General features: G+C 34.7%; 1 long non-coding RNA gene across 1 annotated transcript; it reads right to left on the reverse strand.

Moving 5' to 3' along the window:
- Nucleotides 1-445: 445 nt before the first annotated feature.
- On the reverse strand, nt 446-1,192 carry LOC112520274. Its single transcript, XR_003069975.1, has 2 exons — nt 1,003-1,192; nt 446-841 (listed from the first exon to the last, which is right to left on the reverse strand). It is a non-coding gene; the product is annotated as an uncharacterized LOC112520274 (long non-coding RNA).
- Nucleotides 1,193-17,138: the final 15,946 nt, after the last annotated feature.

Raw genomic sequence — 17,138 nt, forward strand, 5'->3', positions numbered from 1 at the left:
TCTTTACTCCAAGTCTTCAAATTATCATTAAAATCATTTTCTATATAGCGGAGAGTGTTCTCGAGTCTTTCAATCCTACACTCAAATTGCTTTTCAATTCTTTCACACTCTTCTTCATGATTTTTCTTTAAAACATTGATAAACACTTTCTCCTTATAACCTTCAATGCTCTTTTCCAGTTGAACTATTTTCTCTCTGAAGTTCTCATATACAACTGCCATTTTTTTAAAAAATTGATTAGTTAAGGATCTATGCAGTGAAATCAGATAAAAGAAACAAGAACAGTTAAGCTAAAAAATAATAGAAAAACACTAAAAATTGATGAGAATTTAGTAAAACTACGTGAAACTGTCAAAAATCAGTAAAAACAGTCAAAACCGTTGAAAACAGTTAAAAACTGTTAAAAACAGTCAAAGACAGTTAAAACTGATAAGAAACAATTTACGCGATCCAAAACAGTTCAGATATTCTCAAACAGTTAAAACACAAAAAGATAACAAATACACGAAATGATCCAAAATAATACAATCTAAACAAAACTAAAAACTAAGAAACCCAAATTACAAACTAATTCAAAACCGAATGGYTGTTAAGATCTATAGGGTATGATCCTGCTTTAGACTATGAAATGTAGTTAGCTGAAGATGCTGCTTCACATGAGAAAACTTGGAGTCGTTGAGATGCTGCTACTAAACTTTTAGAGCATTCGCAGCAGCAATCAGAAACAGCAGCTTCAAATCTGTTTAAAAACAGTTTACAAAACCTGCAAGGGCTGAATGCTTTCCAGATAATGCTTTCACAGATGTTGGTAGCTATGAACAATGATCCTAGCAAAACATAGCTGAACAATTATTAGAATAGCAAAACACCAAGTTGACCAACACTGCTAGACAGAACATAGGCAACAGCCTCACCAACAGCAATCAAAATGCCAAGCAACTTATATCTCTATCCAAACAAAAATTGTCAGCTTTACTTTAATCAAAATAGTTAGGACAAAACCTGTTTTAGCAAGAATCAGCAGACACTTTATCCTCCTTTCCAAGATTGTGTAATAAACAGTCCTTTCACACACGCTTAATCAAAACAGTCTAGATTCTATTTGCAGCACCCGGGCTGCTGTTCCAGTGCACAAATGACAGCAACACCATTCACAGCAAGATAAAATCTGTTTACTGCATTATCTTCTAAAATCTACAAGCACATGACAGATTGCTACAATGCACTTTCGAACAAGAAACAAAGTTATACAATGCATCATAACAGTGGAAATATTGATCACCAACAATGGTAACAGCAGCAAGGACAGATTGCTACAAATCAAGAGTTAACTAATCAATAGTGACAGCAGCAAAATAACAATCTGAGATACTTGCAAAATGAACAGGCTTGATGACCAAATAAAACAAACTCAGCTTAAACCTGTTAGATCTTTACAGCCCGAACAACTCACTGTCTGTCACCTGATTCCTTGATATAATATACAATTGATAGAGTAAACCAAGTGAATATGGATGCAGAACAGCAAAAAGTAACTGTTTCAGAAAATGTAGACTCTGCAACTTTGATTAAGAAACTGGTTAGAGCTGGTATACAAGTTGAGCTTTGATCAAACAAGGCAAACCAAAATCACAACCAAAACCAACTCAAACTCAAAGAGATGAGATTTCAGACCTAAAAGCCATTACTGCCTTTCGACCTACTACGCCAGGTAACAGTCCAGGAACAAAACCTAACCTGCAATTTCTATCAAACCTGTTTACAAAACCAAAAAATTTAAACTGATATAAAACCCAAATCAGATGAACTTCAAATCAGATAAATCAATCAAGATGATATGCTCTCAAAGTGAAATTGAACAAGATTGATAGCAAATTACATCAAATTTGACTGAATAAAACGAATAAACAGCAAGAGCTTCGAATACACTAACCTGAGCGATTTAGTAAACCGGATGAACTGTATTGAGCTTGAATCTGGCTAAGGAATTAATCGATGTAGATGAAATCCGATGAAACCTTGATCGATTTATCAAGCGATTTATCATTCCTTATTGATCGATTTAGAATCCGTTCAAGAGTTCTGCGATTTAGCTCCTTAATCCGCTGAAGAGATGTGCGGTTTAGCTTAAACCGCTCAAGAACCCCTGTCAAGTAGTGTGCAATTTAACCTTGCTCGAATCCGATTGCACGATTTATCTTAAACCGGTCACTTGTCCGGTCAAGTGTTGTGCGGTTTACTTCTTTATCCGCTCAAACTGTCAATGAAGCCTGCGATTTTGATTTCCATTCAAGTCTCCCATTCAAGCTGTGTGCGGGAAGATGAATGAAGTAACCGGACTCTTATCCGGTCAAGATATAATGGGCCAGACTGATTTTAAGCTCAAAGAAAACCTAAATGTTTAATCCGGTTGAACTTTGGACGGTTTAACAAAAATTCAAAAGAAGATTAAAACCTATCAAAAACAGAAAAACTTTTAAAAAAATGGATCAAAAACACTGGTTTAAAGAAAAAAAATCAAGAACACAAAAAAATCTAAAAATACAAAATCCGATTAAATCTTGATTAAAAATGATCAGATCACAAAAGTTTGTGAATAACAAAGATTCACAATTCAAATTCGAGCATTTTGATCCTATTTATAACACGAAAACACAAGATTTTATGAAAAATCAGATCAAAATCTAAAAAAAACGAAGAACACGAAGAACAGAAAAAAATTCCAGAAATTTTTTTCACTTATCTCTGATTTCTTCATCTGATTTCTTGCATAGTCCAGCTCTGATACCAATTGTTTGTCCATAAAATCACTGATCAATCTTCAATAAGCTTCATAATATGGCAGATTTATGTAAACCTTCAAGAACACTAAAATGAGAATTGAGAGAGAAAGTCAAACATCACAATTCAGTCAAACCTCTCAATACGTATATGATTTACAAAATGAGCTCTCCTCTTTTCTAATTACAAAGACTAACCATATTTATATGGTCAAACCTACTAAACAAGTCAAAGTCAAACCTGTCTAATAAAAGTCAAACACGATGACTTTTACAATTATAGACTATATTTAAGTTTCAAGACGAATACAATTAATACTGATTTTTCAGTCCTAACAGAATTATATAATAATATTCCCACATATTATATTTATCATATAACCGCCTATAAAAATTTCCACATATGCATGCATAATATCAAATTACCACACACATGTGCACATAATTCATGCATTTATATTTAAGATAACATGCATGCTATCACGTAATTCTCATAATAAACACATAGAGTTACCTTGACTAGGTTTGCAGAAAACCCGATTATAACATCACACTTCACATTCAATATGGGGCAGGTAAAATTATGTATTGCGTGTTATTTCTGAAATATGATAACTATAAAATGGTGTTATCATGAGTCACACTGTAATTCGTTCACTGATAATGACTAAAACAAGTTTAAAGTTTTTCTAGGACTAACAATTGAACAAACAAAAACCCAATATATTCTTTATTGTTGTTCTTGTTTGGACTGAAGATTATAAATGCATCTGGTATTGGACTAACTTGGAGCCATGTGTAGGAAATAGATCTCCGAATTGGTGCTTCCTTCACGAGGTTTCAGACCATGCTACTGAAAGATACATTTGTTTTTAATTTTTCTACAGATGGCAGAAACCTTGTTCTAAGATATGGTCCTTGTCAGGTATAAGGATATTTCATAAAAGAAGTTCATAGAAGCATGGTGCACATTTCATTGTTAGGAGCTAAATTGATGTGGATTTTACATACTCCGTTAGATGGTCAGTGACTGAAAATTCATGTGATCAGAGAATGGAGAAATATATAGATTTTTCCATATATGTGCAAGGTTACTCGATTGCAAATTCATGTTTCACGATCCTCATTCTGATCGTTTGCCTATTGATCTATTACAGACGCGTTATTCGTAAAGAAATTTCCAAGTACTGATTCTACTAACTGAAAATAAGTATGTTTTTCCAATCTTTTTTTACCCTTTAGCTAATACAACTCTTTTCCCTTATTCATGAAAATGAAAGGTACGCATCCAATCTTGTAGAAGATGAAGTGGCTGCTAACCAAGAAGAGACAGGATGGAAGAACATTCATGGAGATGTATTTAGATTTCCAAAACATAAATCCTTATTTGCTGCAGCTCTTGGTTCTGGCACACAGCTATTTGTACTATTAGTATTTTCCCAAAAAATGTTAAATTCAATTAAGCATCTTTTAGAAAGAAAAGAAAATTCCTAACCATAAAACTACCTAGAAATTTGAAACATGGAAAATTATGAACTCCATTTTCATCCTCACTCTATCAACTATGCTACTGGTCTTCCAAAACAACTCAGTAGTGAGAATGTTGAAGTGCACTTATATATGGAGGGAAAAAGAAGCAGGCCACAAACTTGAGATAATGCAAAAGGTGCTCCCAAAATTAGGTCCAAAGACCAAAATTAGGTGGTAACTTCGATGTTAGCCAGTGGATTTGCCCAATTGGAAAATTTTCGTTAATACAAAAACACAAAACATCAAAGCATCCTTAATTAGGGACTTAAGTACAGACTACAATGGGGAATCGAAAATTTACCAATAACGTGCTCCTATCGCTGTAAAATTGGTGAACGAAATCAGGCTGCGTCTGAAGCACCTGATAATAATGCCCAACGAAGTACGTCCCAACCTAAAAACACCAAAACCCTAATAAACAACTGCCTTTACATATACATACCATGGAAACACAAATCAAAAATGCCATTAACGATACACAGAGGTGGCCACAGGAAACCCGTCAATCCAAAACAACAACACAACAAAGAAATTGGCTTAAGAAAAAAGAGAAATAGATTACCTCCTCTAAATTCTGGATTGACGCCAATGGATTGAAAATATGTCAAATATATATGCATCTCTAAATTCTGTTGGAGTCGATATTATCTCAATTGTAATCTGGAACCGATGAAATCGATAGGGGAGAGTGAGTCGATATCATCATCAAAATCTTGAAATCGATAGGGAGAGTTTGTTGGAGTCGATTTCATCTCAATCATAATCTGTTGGAGCCGATGAAAGCGTTAAGAAGTTGGGTTTAGGGATGGCTTTAATAAGTTGTACCATTAGCAATAAAGGTTGTTTTTAAGTAATTTGGCATTAATGGGTAGTACTATATGCTTAAAAGGTTGTCTTTAAGAGTTTTAGTCAAATGTTTTATAATATAGTATATATATATATATGCAGCTGAATTATGGATGAAATAAATATATAATATAGTTTTTAGAGAAGGAATTGATTTTTTAACAGTGTAACTAAAGATAATTTTTAGAGAAGATTTTGAGTTTGTGTATCTAAATATCATATTTAGAGAAGATTTTGTAAGTGTAACTAACGAGAATTATTAGAGAAGATTTTTTAAAATTGTCACTAAAGCCAATATCTTTAGAGAAGCTTTTCCATTACCTTCTCTAAAAGTATCTTTTAGTAACTTTTATAAACCGTCACAAATACTTTAAAAGCGTCATTAATATATATACTTTTAGAGAAGCTTTGAATAAAAAGTTGACTAACCTTTAGAGAAGTTTTGGATGTGTATCTAAAGCCTCAAATAACGTCTCAAAAGGCTAACAAAAATGCACCTTACGAAAACCCTCCCTAAAACCTTTACCTACCGTTATACAGAGAAGCTATTTGACAAAATTGAAAAGCTTATCTGAAGGCTTTAGAGAAGCTTTTAAGTACAAAACAATACCTTCTCTGAAGGTTATTTTTCTTGTAGTGAACTTATTAAAGCTCCATATTTAAATTTGTGTAACTAACTGCAGATAAACATAATCAAATACAGGATAAACATCTCATTTTAAATATAATTAGGATAATCATTGAGTTCTAACAAAATACTTAACTTTTATTTTTATAAAATTTATATTATTAAACCAAAAATAAATTATATCATTATTAAACTTAAATTAAATTATAATAAAAAAATAAATTAAAAAATTACATAAAAAATGAGAACTTGTAAATAGTTGATTTCATATTAACATTGAAATATTTTTTTTTTCAAATTTTTATGATATCTTTAAATTTATATTTTATTCAAAAATAAAATCATTTTTGTTTTCTTAAAAACACATAAAATCGTATTATAACATCGACAGAGACAAATAATAAAATAGAACATTAAAATCGAGATGTGTCTCGCTGCATTGCGCAAGTACTTGTACCATCCAATTTCTAATATGCCCAAATTATTTGCTAAATATGTTTAATTATTATGTTAAGGAGAATATTATGTGAGAAGTTGTGATGCATGTTATGTCAAAGTGGAAAATTTTACTTAGTGTTTTAGTAATGTCCATATAAGAGAACCTATGATTTAGTGGAAGTTTGAGTTTGAAATTTTAGAATTATACTTCTTAGGAAAATATGAGAGGATTTGGGAAAATTTCACGTCAAATTGATACGTAAAACTGATTTTTTTGGGAGATTTTTTCTAGAATATTTTTGTTGGATGTTATAGATTATCTCTTTATGAACGTGTATGCAAAATCCTCATAGAAATCGGAGGTCCGAGCGAAAAGTTATGAATATTTTAAGTGTTGATAGTCAAAATGGATATCTAGCCGGGTCAACCTGACCCAACTCGGGTTTTAGCATAGAAAATTGGATTTTTGGCCCATTTTTCATGTCATTTTGAGTCCAAAACTCACACACACACTAGAGGTGCGATCTTCACACACATAGGCTCGATTCAACTCAAATCAAAGAGGAATTACAAGATCTTTGAAGGATTGGATCATCAAGTAAGGTATAATCCATCTTTGCACTTGTTCTTGGTTGACATTCTTGTTATATGGATTGCATGTTGAGAAAGAGTTAGGGTTTCATATGGGTTTGATCTTAAGTGTATAAAATGAGTACATTTTAGTATTTATGGCATGAAATGATCATTAGATTTAAAGATTATCAAGATTTAAGTAAGTTCATCATATGAACTGACTTGATCAAGTCAATGATTTGGGAGAGAATATAAATGATAAAATAAATGTTGGATTTTGATTGTTTATGTCAAGCATGTTATATTAAGTTAAAATTCAGAAATTGGAATAATTTGAAATCAAAATGGTTCGAAAAAAAATGTATGAAAATGAGAATTTCGACTTAAGAATGCACTGAAAATATGCAGACTTTGAAAGACTGTATAAAATCATATAAAAATCCAAATGAGGTGAGGCCAATTTCCTTAGTTAGACAATTGAGTTTAATTTATTTCTTATTCTATGATCAAGATGTGAATTCGAGTTTAAAATAGGCAAAATAGTTCTGCAAGTAGCAGCTGTACATAGAAATCTAGGTAAAGTGTTCCAATAGAATATGTGTATAACATGAGTTTCTTATATTGGTTGCTTATGAGATTTTGTACAATCACTCCAGGGGGTAATTAGGACATATTTTGATGCTTTGGAAGCATTCTAGGTTTGGTAGCTTGGACTTGCTTTGTGAGCTCATTTCGAAACTTTTCGGTATTATACGGTTGCTTGGTGAGTTATATAATTAATTGTTACATATTGTTTTGAATATATATATATTTTCATATGAATGTTTTTGGTCTTGAATTGAGTCACACGATCTTGACTTTCCTTTGATTCCGTCTCTTGAGTCTATTCCATATTATGATCTTGTTACATCGGTTTGCTTACCGGATCCGGACACGTTGTTTTGTTCCTTGAATTGTACGCCATAGTACAGGTACTACTTCGTGTGGCACGCCGGAAGTTTATGGCGAAGTCAAGATATTAGAAATGAAATTCAGTGTAAAATTGTATTCGTCTTGAAAGTTAATTTTGTCTATATTTGTATTAAAAGTCACCGTGTTTGACTTTTCATAGATAGTTTGACTTTGACTATTTGTGTCATGTTTGACCCTATATAAAGGGTAATTCCTTGTAATTTTGGGTAGGAGCCTTATTGTAAAATCAGATTACGCATAATAAAGCATTGACCAAGTTTGGATGCTTTGACTTTCTCTCTCTACATTTATTCAAGAGTTCTTAATGTTCTTCATAGATTGCCATGGATTGTTAGAGTTTATTGAAGATTGATCATTGTAGGGACTATTAATTGGTATCAGAGCGGATTTGCAGTGAAGTTGTTAGAAGAAATCATCAAGAATTGCACAATTTTATGGAATTTCATGATATTTTTCTTGAATGTTGATATTGTTCTTGAATGTTCATCTTTACTCTACATAATTTCTCTCAAATCTTTCATTTTTGGATGTTTAATTGTTAAAATTGTGATCATTGTGTACGTTTTTAAGTCGTGAATCAGTGTTATTCTTACAGTTTCATGATTTGATCATTGACAGTAAAGATTTGAAGAGATTTGTTAGTTTTTATGAATTTTGAAGTTCTTCGTGTTCTTATGAAAAATCATCAAAAAGATAGAATTTGATCCATTTTTGTATGAGTTTTTGTAAGTTTTGTGTTTGTTTGTTGGTTTGATCTAAGTATGAATGGCACTTTGCTTGAATCTTGTTAGGATATCCTTATTTCACTCATAGGTTGAGCGATTTAGTATAGTATCAGTCATAACTTGAGCGGTAACATGCTAAGCCTTGAGCGGATTTTGACCGATTTAGATCATGTGGTGTGCGATTTACATCAAGTTGTGAGCGATTTAAAACAACCTTGAGCGATTAAGGAACACTCTTTGAGCGGATTTGACCGGATTCATGCAAACCTATTGAGCGATTTATTTCATGTGGTGAGCTACTTAGTTCTTAGTTGTGAGCGACTTAACTCTTTTGGTTGCTCGATTTAAATTTGTGGTGAGCGATCTAGTTTGTGTGGTGAGCGATTTATCTTATAGTGTGAGTGAGTTCATCCTTAAGCGAGTTAGTTTTACCACCCCTTGAGAGATTAAGAGTTTAGTTAGGCTTGAGCGATTAAAGCAGTGTTTTGAACGATTTAGAGATAAGCTTACATCGTACACTCCTTGAGCGGATTTGACCGGATTAAGACTTTACCTTGAGCAATTTACATCATTGTTTTGAGCGATTTATTTCATAGACTTGAGCGATTTAGCTTGTTATCGGTCACCTCCTTGAGCGATTAAGAGTTACTAGTGAGCGAGTTAGGCAGTGTGGTGAGCGATGTATTTCATGTGGTGGGCGATTTAGCTTAGGCTTTGAACGATTAAGACCTTAGGCTTAAACGATTTATTCATTGCTTTGGGCAATTTAGCTTAGGCTTTGAACGATTAAGACCTTAGGCYTAAGCGATTTATTCATTGCATTGAGCGATTTAGTCTTTGCTTTAGGCGATTTAGAGCTAAGCTTTGAGCGATTAAGAGCTTGCCTTGAGCGATTTAAGCAGTACTTTGAGCGATTAAGAGCTTAGTCTTGGGCGGTTTAGCTTAGGTTTGAGAGACCTAGACTTGAGCTTAGGCACACTTTTGAGCATTTTAGACAATTTTTTTTCATTACATAATTTGTTTGAGTCTTGCTTAATTGTTGCTAAACATTCTTTTTGACCAGATTGAATTTCCAGAAATTGTGTGAAGTGTGTATTTTTTTAGAGTGATTGTGTAATATTTTTAGATTGTATTTCTTTGATCAATTTCTTGAACCGCATAGATTCTTTATTTGATCAATTTTGATTTCTGAAATGGCAGCCTTTTACGAGAGAGAATACAGAGAGCTTAAGAAAAAATACGATAAACTAAATTCTGAGCTTAACAAGAACATATCGTGGACAATTCGTCTAACTGACTGTAATGAGAGAGAGAGCGAGAGAAGGAAGAAAAGAGAGTTTTGCAAAACTAAATGATCTGATGAAGACTATTTCCAATTCACAAGAGATTGATAGACTGAAGAAAGAGACTAAGGACTTCACTGAAAAAATTCATAAGTGTGAGAGTAATTTGATTGAAGTAAGAAAGTTACTGGAAATAGAAGTTTGATTGCTGTTAGATCCCATAATGCAAAATGTAAAAAGTAATGAAAAACAATAAGTGATGAAGAACCAGAAGACCGATGAAGATATCAAGGCAGAAAAGACTAAGTCTGGATCGATGGAAAGACTAACCAGAGCATCGATGGAAAGACCAACCATCGAACTGATGGACCAAGTGCAACCAGCGGATCGATGGATGATGCGATGGAAAGTATATTCATCGATACAATGGACAGACTAACACTTAGAAGATTTTCTAAGTATTCATCCAAGCATGCATTGAATACTTGAAGATAAGGATGAAAGCGCCACGTCAATAATGACAGCTGGAGATGACGAATCAACAGCTGGAATTATAGTTTATCTTGTAAATAGTGATTATCCATGTGAAAGATAAACAATATTCATTAGCTAGAATATTTGCTAGAAAGTAGCAATAGTTAGTTATCTTAGCATTAGCTAATTAGTATAAATAGACGACTAGGTCTATTGTAAAAAGCGCGCATACGTGAGAAGTTTTCACTTTGTGTTTTACGTTTTATTATTTATAAAGTAAAACCTTTGAAGCTCAAACTGTTCTTGAATATTCATATTTTACTTTTGAGTCTTCTTAACTTTCTTCGTAAAATCACTATGATTTGGTTATTCATAACTAGATTATAAGTGTTATTGAGAGATCTGGGATCAACAATTGGTATCAGAGCCTATTGTTTGATTATCCAATCAAACGATCATTTAAAACTATTTTAATCTTCTCTCTATTTAAAATTTTCTTTTCTTCTCCAAATCTTTTCAATGGCCAACTGGAATTCTGCCTACAACATTGGTTCTCTCACAATATATATAAATACGAATTTTTTAAGGAATTCATATAGAGACTTTTTAGAGAGAAAAATATAAATTGATTATCAAGAAAAAAATGTACGAGTGTAAGACCCATTATTTTCAAAAAAAAATCAATATTTTAGAAAGAGAGAAACATACTCACACAGATACCAGACACAGACTAGTTTTTAGCAAATGACACACAACATTTTTAGAGAAAACACACAACCCAAAAGAATTAGTGAAGACTCAAAAATTATTTGTCAACATTCACCATTCCCAACTCACTGATTAGAAAATTAAAACGAGCTTCATTAAGAGGCTTGGTAAACAAGTCAGCAAGTTGATAATCTGTGGGGATAAAATGAAGTTCAACATCACCTTTCATCACATGATCTCTGATAAAGTGATACCGAATATCAATATGCTTTGTACGAGAGTGAAGAACTGGATTGTTGGCAATAGCGATGGCACTTGAATTGTCACAGAAAATAGGAATTTCTGTGAACAACTGGTCGTAATCAGCTAACTGATTTTTCATCAATAATACTTGTGCACAACAGCTACCTGCAGCAACATACTCAGCTTCAGCTGTGGAGGTGGACACAGAGTGTTGTTTCTTGCTAGTCCAACTGACTAACTTTCCACCCAACAACTAACAACTACCAGTTGTACTCTTTCTGTCAACTTTACAACCTGCATAATCAGAATTGAAAAACCTGTTAGATCAAAACCTGAGTTTTTGGGATACCAAAGACCTGATTTGCCATCGGGGTCTGCATTCAGTTTCAAGGGGGTGCGATTGGAGTTTTCATGGAAGAACACTCATTAAAATCAAAATTCTTTAAAAGATCTTTAACATATTTGCTTTGATTTATAAAGATTCCTTTGTCAGATTGCTTGACTTGCAAACCCAAGAAAATTGTGAGTTCACCTATCATGCTCATTTCATATTTGCTTTGCATGAGTTTTGAAAACTTTCTACACATAGATTCTTTTGTAGCACCRAATATGATATCATCCACATAAATTTGTACAAGAATGACATTACCTTTATGTTTCCTAAGAAAGTGGGTATTGTTAGTTTTACCACGGGAGAAGCCGTTCTCTAAAAGAAAAGTAGAGAGAGTGGCATACCATGCACGAGGAGCCTGTTTGAGACCATACAAAGCTTTGTCTAATTTATAGACATACCCTGGATGTTTAGGATCCTCAAAGCCTGGAGGTTGCTTCACATAGACTTCTTAAGTAAGTTTCCCATTCAAGAAGGAACTTTTGACATCCATTTGGAAAACTTTAAAGTTCTTGAATGCAACATAGGCAAGGAAGATTCAGATAGCTTCCAACCTTGCTACTGGAGCAAATGTCTCATCATAATCAATGCCTTCCTCTTGCCTGTATCCTTGGGCAACGAGTCGGGCCTTGTTTCAAGTCATCATTCCATTCTTATCCATTTTATTTCTGAAGATCCACTTTGTGCCAATAATTGTTTTGTTGGTTGGTCGAGGGACCAGTCTCCAAACTTTGTTATGCTCGAACTGCAGCAGTTCTTCTTGCATGGCACTGATCCAACTAGGATCATCAAGGGCTTCTTCAATTCTTTTAGGTTCGATGAGAGATAGAAAATTGACATACAAACAGATATTACCAGCACCGCGACGTGTTTGGACATCTGCTTGTTGATCACCAATGATTTGCTCTAGTGGGTGATCTCTGGTCCACTTAGTGGCAGGAGGAAGAGGAAGAGAGGTAGAGGCACCGTCAGCATTCGTCAGAGGATTGGAATAGACAACTACTGAGGTTGGGTCATCGATGTCCCAAGTAGAAGAAATAGGAACATCGACACCAGTTGAGGGTTCCACACTAGAAAGTGGTGCCGGGTCGGCTGGTTCCTGTTCAGGACAGACCGATGGTATATTCATGTTGAATGAAAGATCTTCATTCTTATCTTCCTCAACAGGTGGGACAACATCTCTATTAGAGTATGGAGGTCCACCAACTGGAGTTGAATTCTCAGAGGAGTGAGATTCCAGCCACTTGTTGAGCTCACGATCATCACTTTGGAATGATGATGTTGCAGGCACCAATCCAGATTCATCAAATATTGTACACCCGGAAGGCTTTAGAGAAAAAAGAGTAACCAACAAAGATTCCTTCATCAGATTTAGGATCAAACTTTCCTAACTGATCTGTGTCATTCAGAATATAGCATGCACTACCAAACACATAAGGGAAGCTGATGTTTGGTTTTCTACCATGGAATACTTCATAAGCAGTCTTGTTGTGTCTTTTCACAATTATAGACCTATTTTGAGTAAAGCAAGTTGTATTGACAACTTCCACCCAAAAATAGGTCGGAAGACCTGCTTCACTTAGCATTGAATGTGCAGCTTCACATAGTGTACGATTTCTCCTTTCAACAACTCCATTATGCTGTGGAGTCCGAACTGCTGAGAAATTTTGAGAAATACCCTTGTCATCAAAGAAGCTTTCAAGAACATTGTTTTTGAATTCAGTGTCATTGTCACTTCGAATTGATCTGACAAGTTGACCATTCAAGACTTCAGTTCGCTTCACAAAGTTGATAATTTCTTCAGTTGCATCACTCTTGTGTTGAAGAAAGAAGACCCAAGTATATCTTGARTACTCATCCACAATAACAAGAGTATAACGTTTTCCACCAAAATTTGAACACTCACAGGACCACAGAGATCCATGTGGAGCATGTACAAAGGAGTAGAAATAGAAGAGCACATCTTGGACTTGAAACTTGCTTTGGTTTGCTTGCCTTTTTCACAAGCAGCACACAGCTTCACTTTGACATATGACATCTTCGGAAGTCAAATAACCAAATCTTTACTAGAAATATTGTTGATGATTTTGAAGTTGAGATGGGACAACCTTTTATGCCATAGCTAATTTTGTTCAGCAGTAGCCTTGGAGTAGAAACAGATGTTGGTGTGGGAAGAGCTAGAAGAGTCCATGTTGATCACATAAACATTATCCTTTCGGATACCAGTTAATACCTTCTTTCCAGAAGAGTCAAGAATAGTACACTGGTTTTCTTCAAATTTTACATTGAAATTGAGATCACATAGTTGACTGATGCTTAACAGATTGTGCTTCAGTCCATCCACATAAGCTAATCGGTTGAAGGTAACCGAGCCGTTAGAAAGAACACAATATCCTTTAGTGGTACCTCTGGCATTATCTCCGAAGGTTATAGCAGGACCAAGTTCAGACACATAGTTGATCAATAGGGACTTGTTTCCAGTCATGTATCTTGAACATCCACTATCCAAGTACCATATCTGTCAGTCTCCTAAGCCCTGCAAACACAGATAAATCAGTTTTTAGGTACCCATTTTACAATGGGTCCATTGGGTTCAGGAGTATCTTCTTCTTTCTCTTCTCTTATTGGCTTAGAGATTCTTTCCTTGGGATAATTCTTGGCCATATGAAAAGTATCACCATAGTTATAACATTTTTGATAAATGAACACAGGTTTAATAGAAATTAAAGGTGTGTGCTTAACTGTGTTGACATGCTTTTTGGATTTTTTGAGAGAGGAAGAAGCTTTGGAAGGAGGGACAGAGGATGAGGCGGGTTTGGACCAAGAATCCCTATTTCAGACTCAGGGATAGGTTTCTTAGAGAAGGTAGAAATCTTGGAAGTCTTTTTCAAGGAAACTGGTCTAGGAACGAACTCAGTAATAGAAGGTACTGAGGTACCAGTCTGAGAAGCAACATCTGACTGAGATGAGGTAGCCGAAGGCTTATGTTTCATCTTTAGTTTGGATTTTGGCTTCTTATTCTTGATAGGCTTGTCCACAGACTTGCCTTTCTCAGCAACAAAGAAACGACGATTCAAAGGATGCTTTAGATGCTCAGATGTTTTAGATTTAGATGAGCATGCATCAGGAGATTCCTTAAGAGAAAGAGAGTTAAACACATAGTCGACATAAACATTCTCAGATTCAGAGTTTGGACTTTTACCTTTGACAAAAATTCCGAACTTAAGAGATTTTCCATTATCATTAGATCTTGGAGAAACAGATCCAATAGAATCAGATAAGTGAGATGGAGAGGAGGAAGAAAGAATGTGAGAAAAATGCACATAGAGTCATCAGGAGCACACAGATCCAAATCATCATAACCTTGTCCAGTCTTTACTTCACTAGGAAGTTGATCATGTCAAATTTTATCTAGGTTATTGGATGATCTTGCCCATTTTTGAAGAATGGCTTTTTCTTTCTCCAGCTTCTTAAAGACCTTAGTTTTTTCTTTGTTAAGAACATTGTTTATTAACTTTTGTTCTTTCAGGTCATTTTTCAACTTATCAAAGTCTTTCAGTTGATTCATACATTTATATAACTGACTAGTTAGACTTTTGATTTCAAGGTCAGCTTTCTTCTTAGCAGATCTAGCATTGTAAAAATCAACAAATAAAGAATCATAAGCTTGAACCTTTTCAGATTTAGAGAGAGAGAGAGGTGAAGTTGTTTACCTTCTTTGGTTTGACCAGATCTTTGGCATCCTTGGAGGTAGAAGGTATATCAGCAGCAGCAGCAGAGAAGGATCCTTTGACAGAGTCTTTTATCTCCTGAATTTTGGCCATAAGACACAGATGTGCCATGTCCTCATCACTGAAGGAAGAGGTTGACTCATCAATCCAGTCATGAGTCTCAGCAATGAGACCCTTACCTTTTCTCTAAAGGCTCTGGTTCTTTGCCTTTTCTCTCTTGTACTTTGCCTTGTACTTATCGTGAGAGGATCGGCTAGAGGGATGAGAAGGATGACGTTTAGAGATCCATTGGCTTTTGCACTCAGCAGCAAAGTGACCTTTCTTGCCACAGTTGAAACACTCCTCATTAGACAAATCAAGAGGAGCTGACTTAGATTGATCTAAGGTTCTTCGGTTAGTGACCTTAGATCTGGGAGAACCTTAGATCTGGGATAGAAGTTAGAAGAGCCCTTTTTGGTATACCTTTTGAAGTTGGTAGTTGTTAGGATTGAAAATCAATATTAGATTGTATTCGTCTTGAAAGTTAAATATTGTATATAATTGTAAAAGTCATCGTGTTTGACTTTTCTGTAAAGTTTGACTTTGACTAGGACTTTAATGTTTGACCCTATATAAAGGGTAAAGTCTTGTAATTGTAGGTAGGAGCTCAATTATAAAATCTCATACGTAAGAAATAGATCTTGACTTGTTGACTGTTAAAAAAAATTAACACTTTTAATTTTGAACACCTCGCGGAAAGCTGATCAACCTGAGACTTCTAATTCTGATAAAGCTGATTTAGATTTCTTATTTGACCACTTTTATCAAGAATATTTTGAAAATAAATCTAATCAGTCTAATGTTTTGTCCAGGGAAAATTCAACTGAACAACAGTTAACGGGTCCATCTCCTGATGTGCCGGTAACTGAAACAGAAGAGGAAACAGAAGTAGTCAATGAAGAAATAGAAATGGAAAATCCGAACAATCTCGTTTAGTGTGAAGAGGGTGAAACTTCTAAAGTGCAAGAGGTGTTAGTCAAACAAGTTGATAATAATCCACCTCAATCAGATATTCAACCTGTACTAGTTCCTAATATTGAACATTCACCTGAACCTGCTCCTATAAACTCCCCAAGTACTTATACTGATCAAAATTCAGATCAAAGTTCTTATACTCCCTACCTCATAGCAAGAAGTGGACCCGAAATCATCCAATACATCAAGTAATTGGTGATCTATCAGCACCCATTCGTATACGGTCTGCGATAGCTAATGAGTGTCTTTATTCCACATTTTTTAGTACTATTGAGCCGACTAAGGTTTCCGAAGCCTTAGCTGATCCGGATTGGATATTAGCAATGCAAGAAGAGCTGAACCAGTTCGAAGCACTCAAAGTCTGGAGATTGGTACCTCGTCCCAACAATAAGACGATTATCGGTACAAAATGGGTATTCAAAAATAAAAAAGATGAGGATGGTGTTGTGATCAGAAATAAGGCTCGGCTCGTTGCTAAAGGATATAATCAACAAGAAGGCGTTGACTATGACAAAACGTTTGCCCCGGTTGCAAGGATTGAAGCAATACGAATGTTTTTGGCGTACGCGGCACACAAGAGTTTCACGGTGTATCAGATGGACGTCAATACAGCATTTTTATATGGACTTCTTAAAGAGGAAGTCTATATCTCACAACCGGAGGGTTTTGTTGATCAGTCAAAGCCGAATCATGTCTACATCCCTGATCGAGTGCTTTACGGCCTTAAACAAGCTCTGAGAGCCTGGTATGATATCTTATCAGAGTTTCTGGTAAAGTCAGGCTTCTCGAAAGGTAATATTGA

Source organism: Cynara cardunculus (genome assembly GCF_001531365.2).
Source record: "Cynara cardunculus var. scolymus isolate 2C chromosome LG 10, CcrdV1, whole genome shotgun sequence".
NCBI classification, from domain to species: domain Eukaryota; kingdom Viridiplantae; phylum Streptophyta; class Magnoliopsida; order Asterales; family Asteraceae; genus Cynara; species Cynara cardunculus.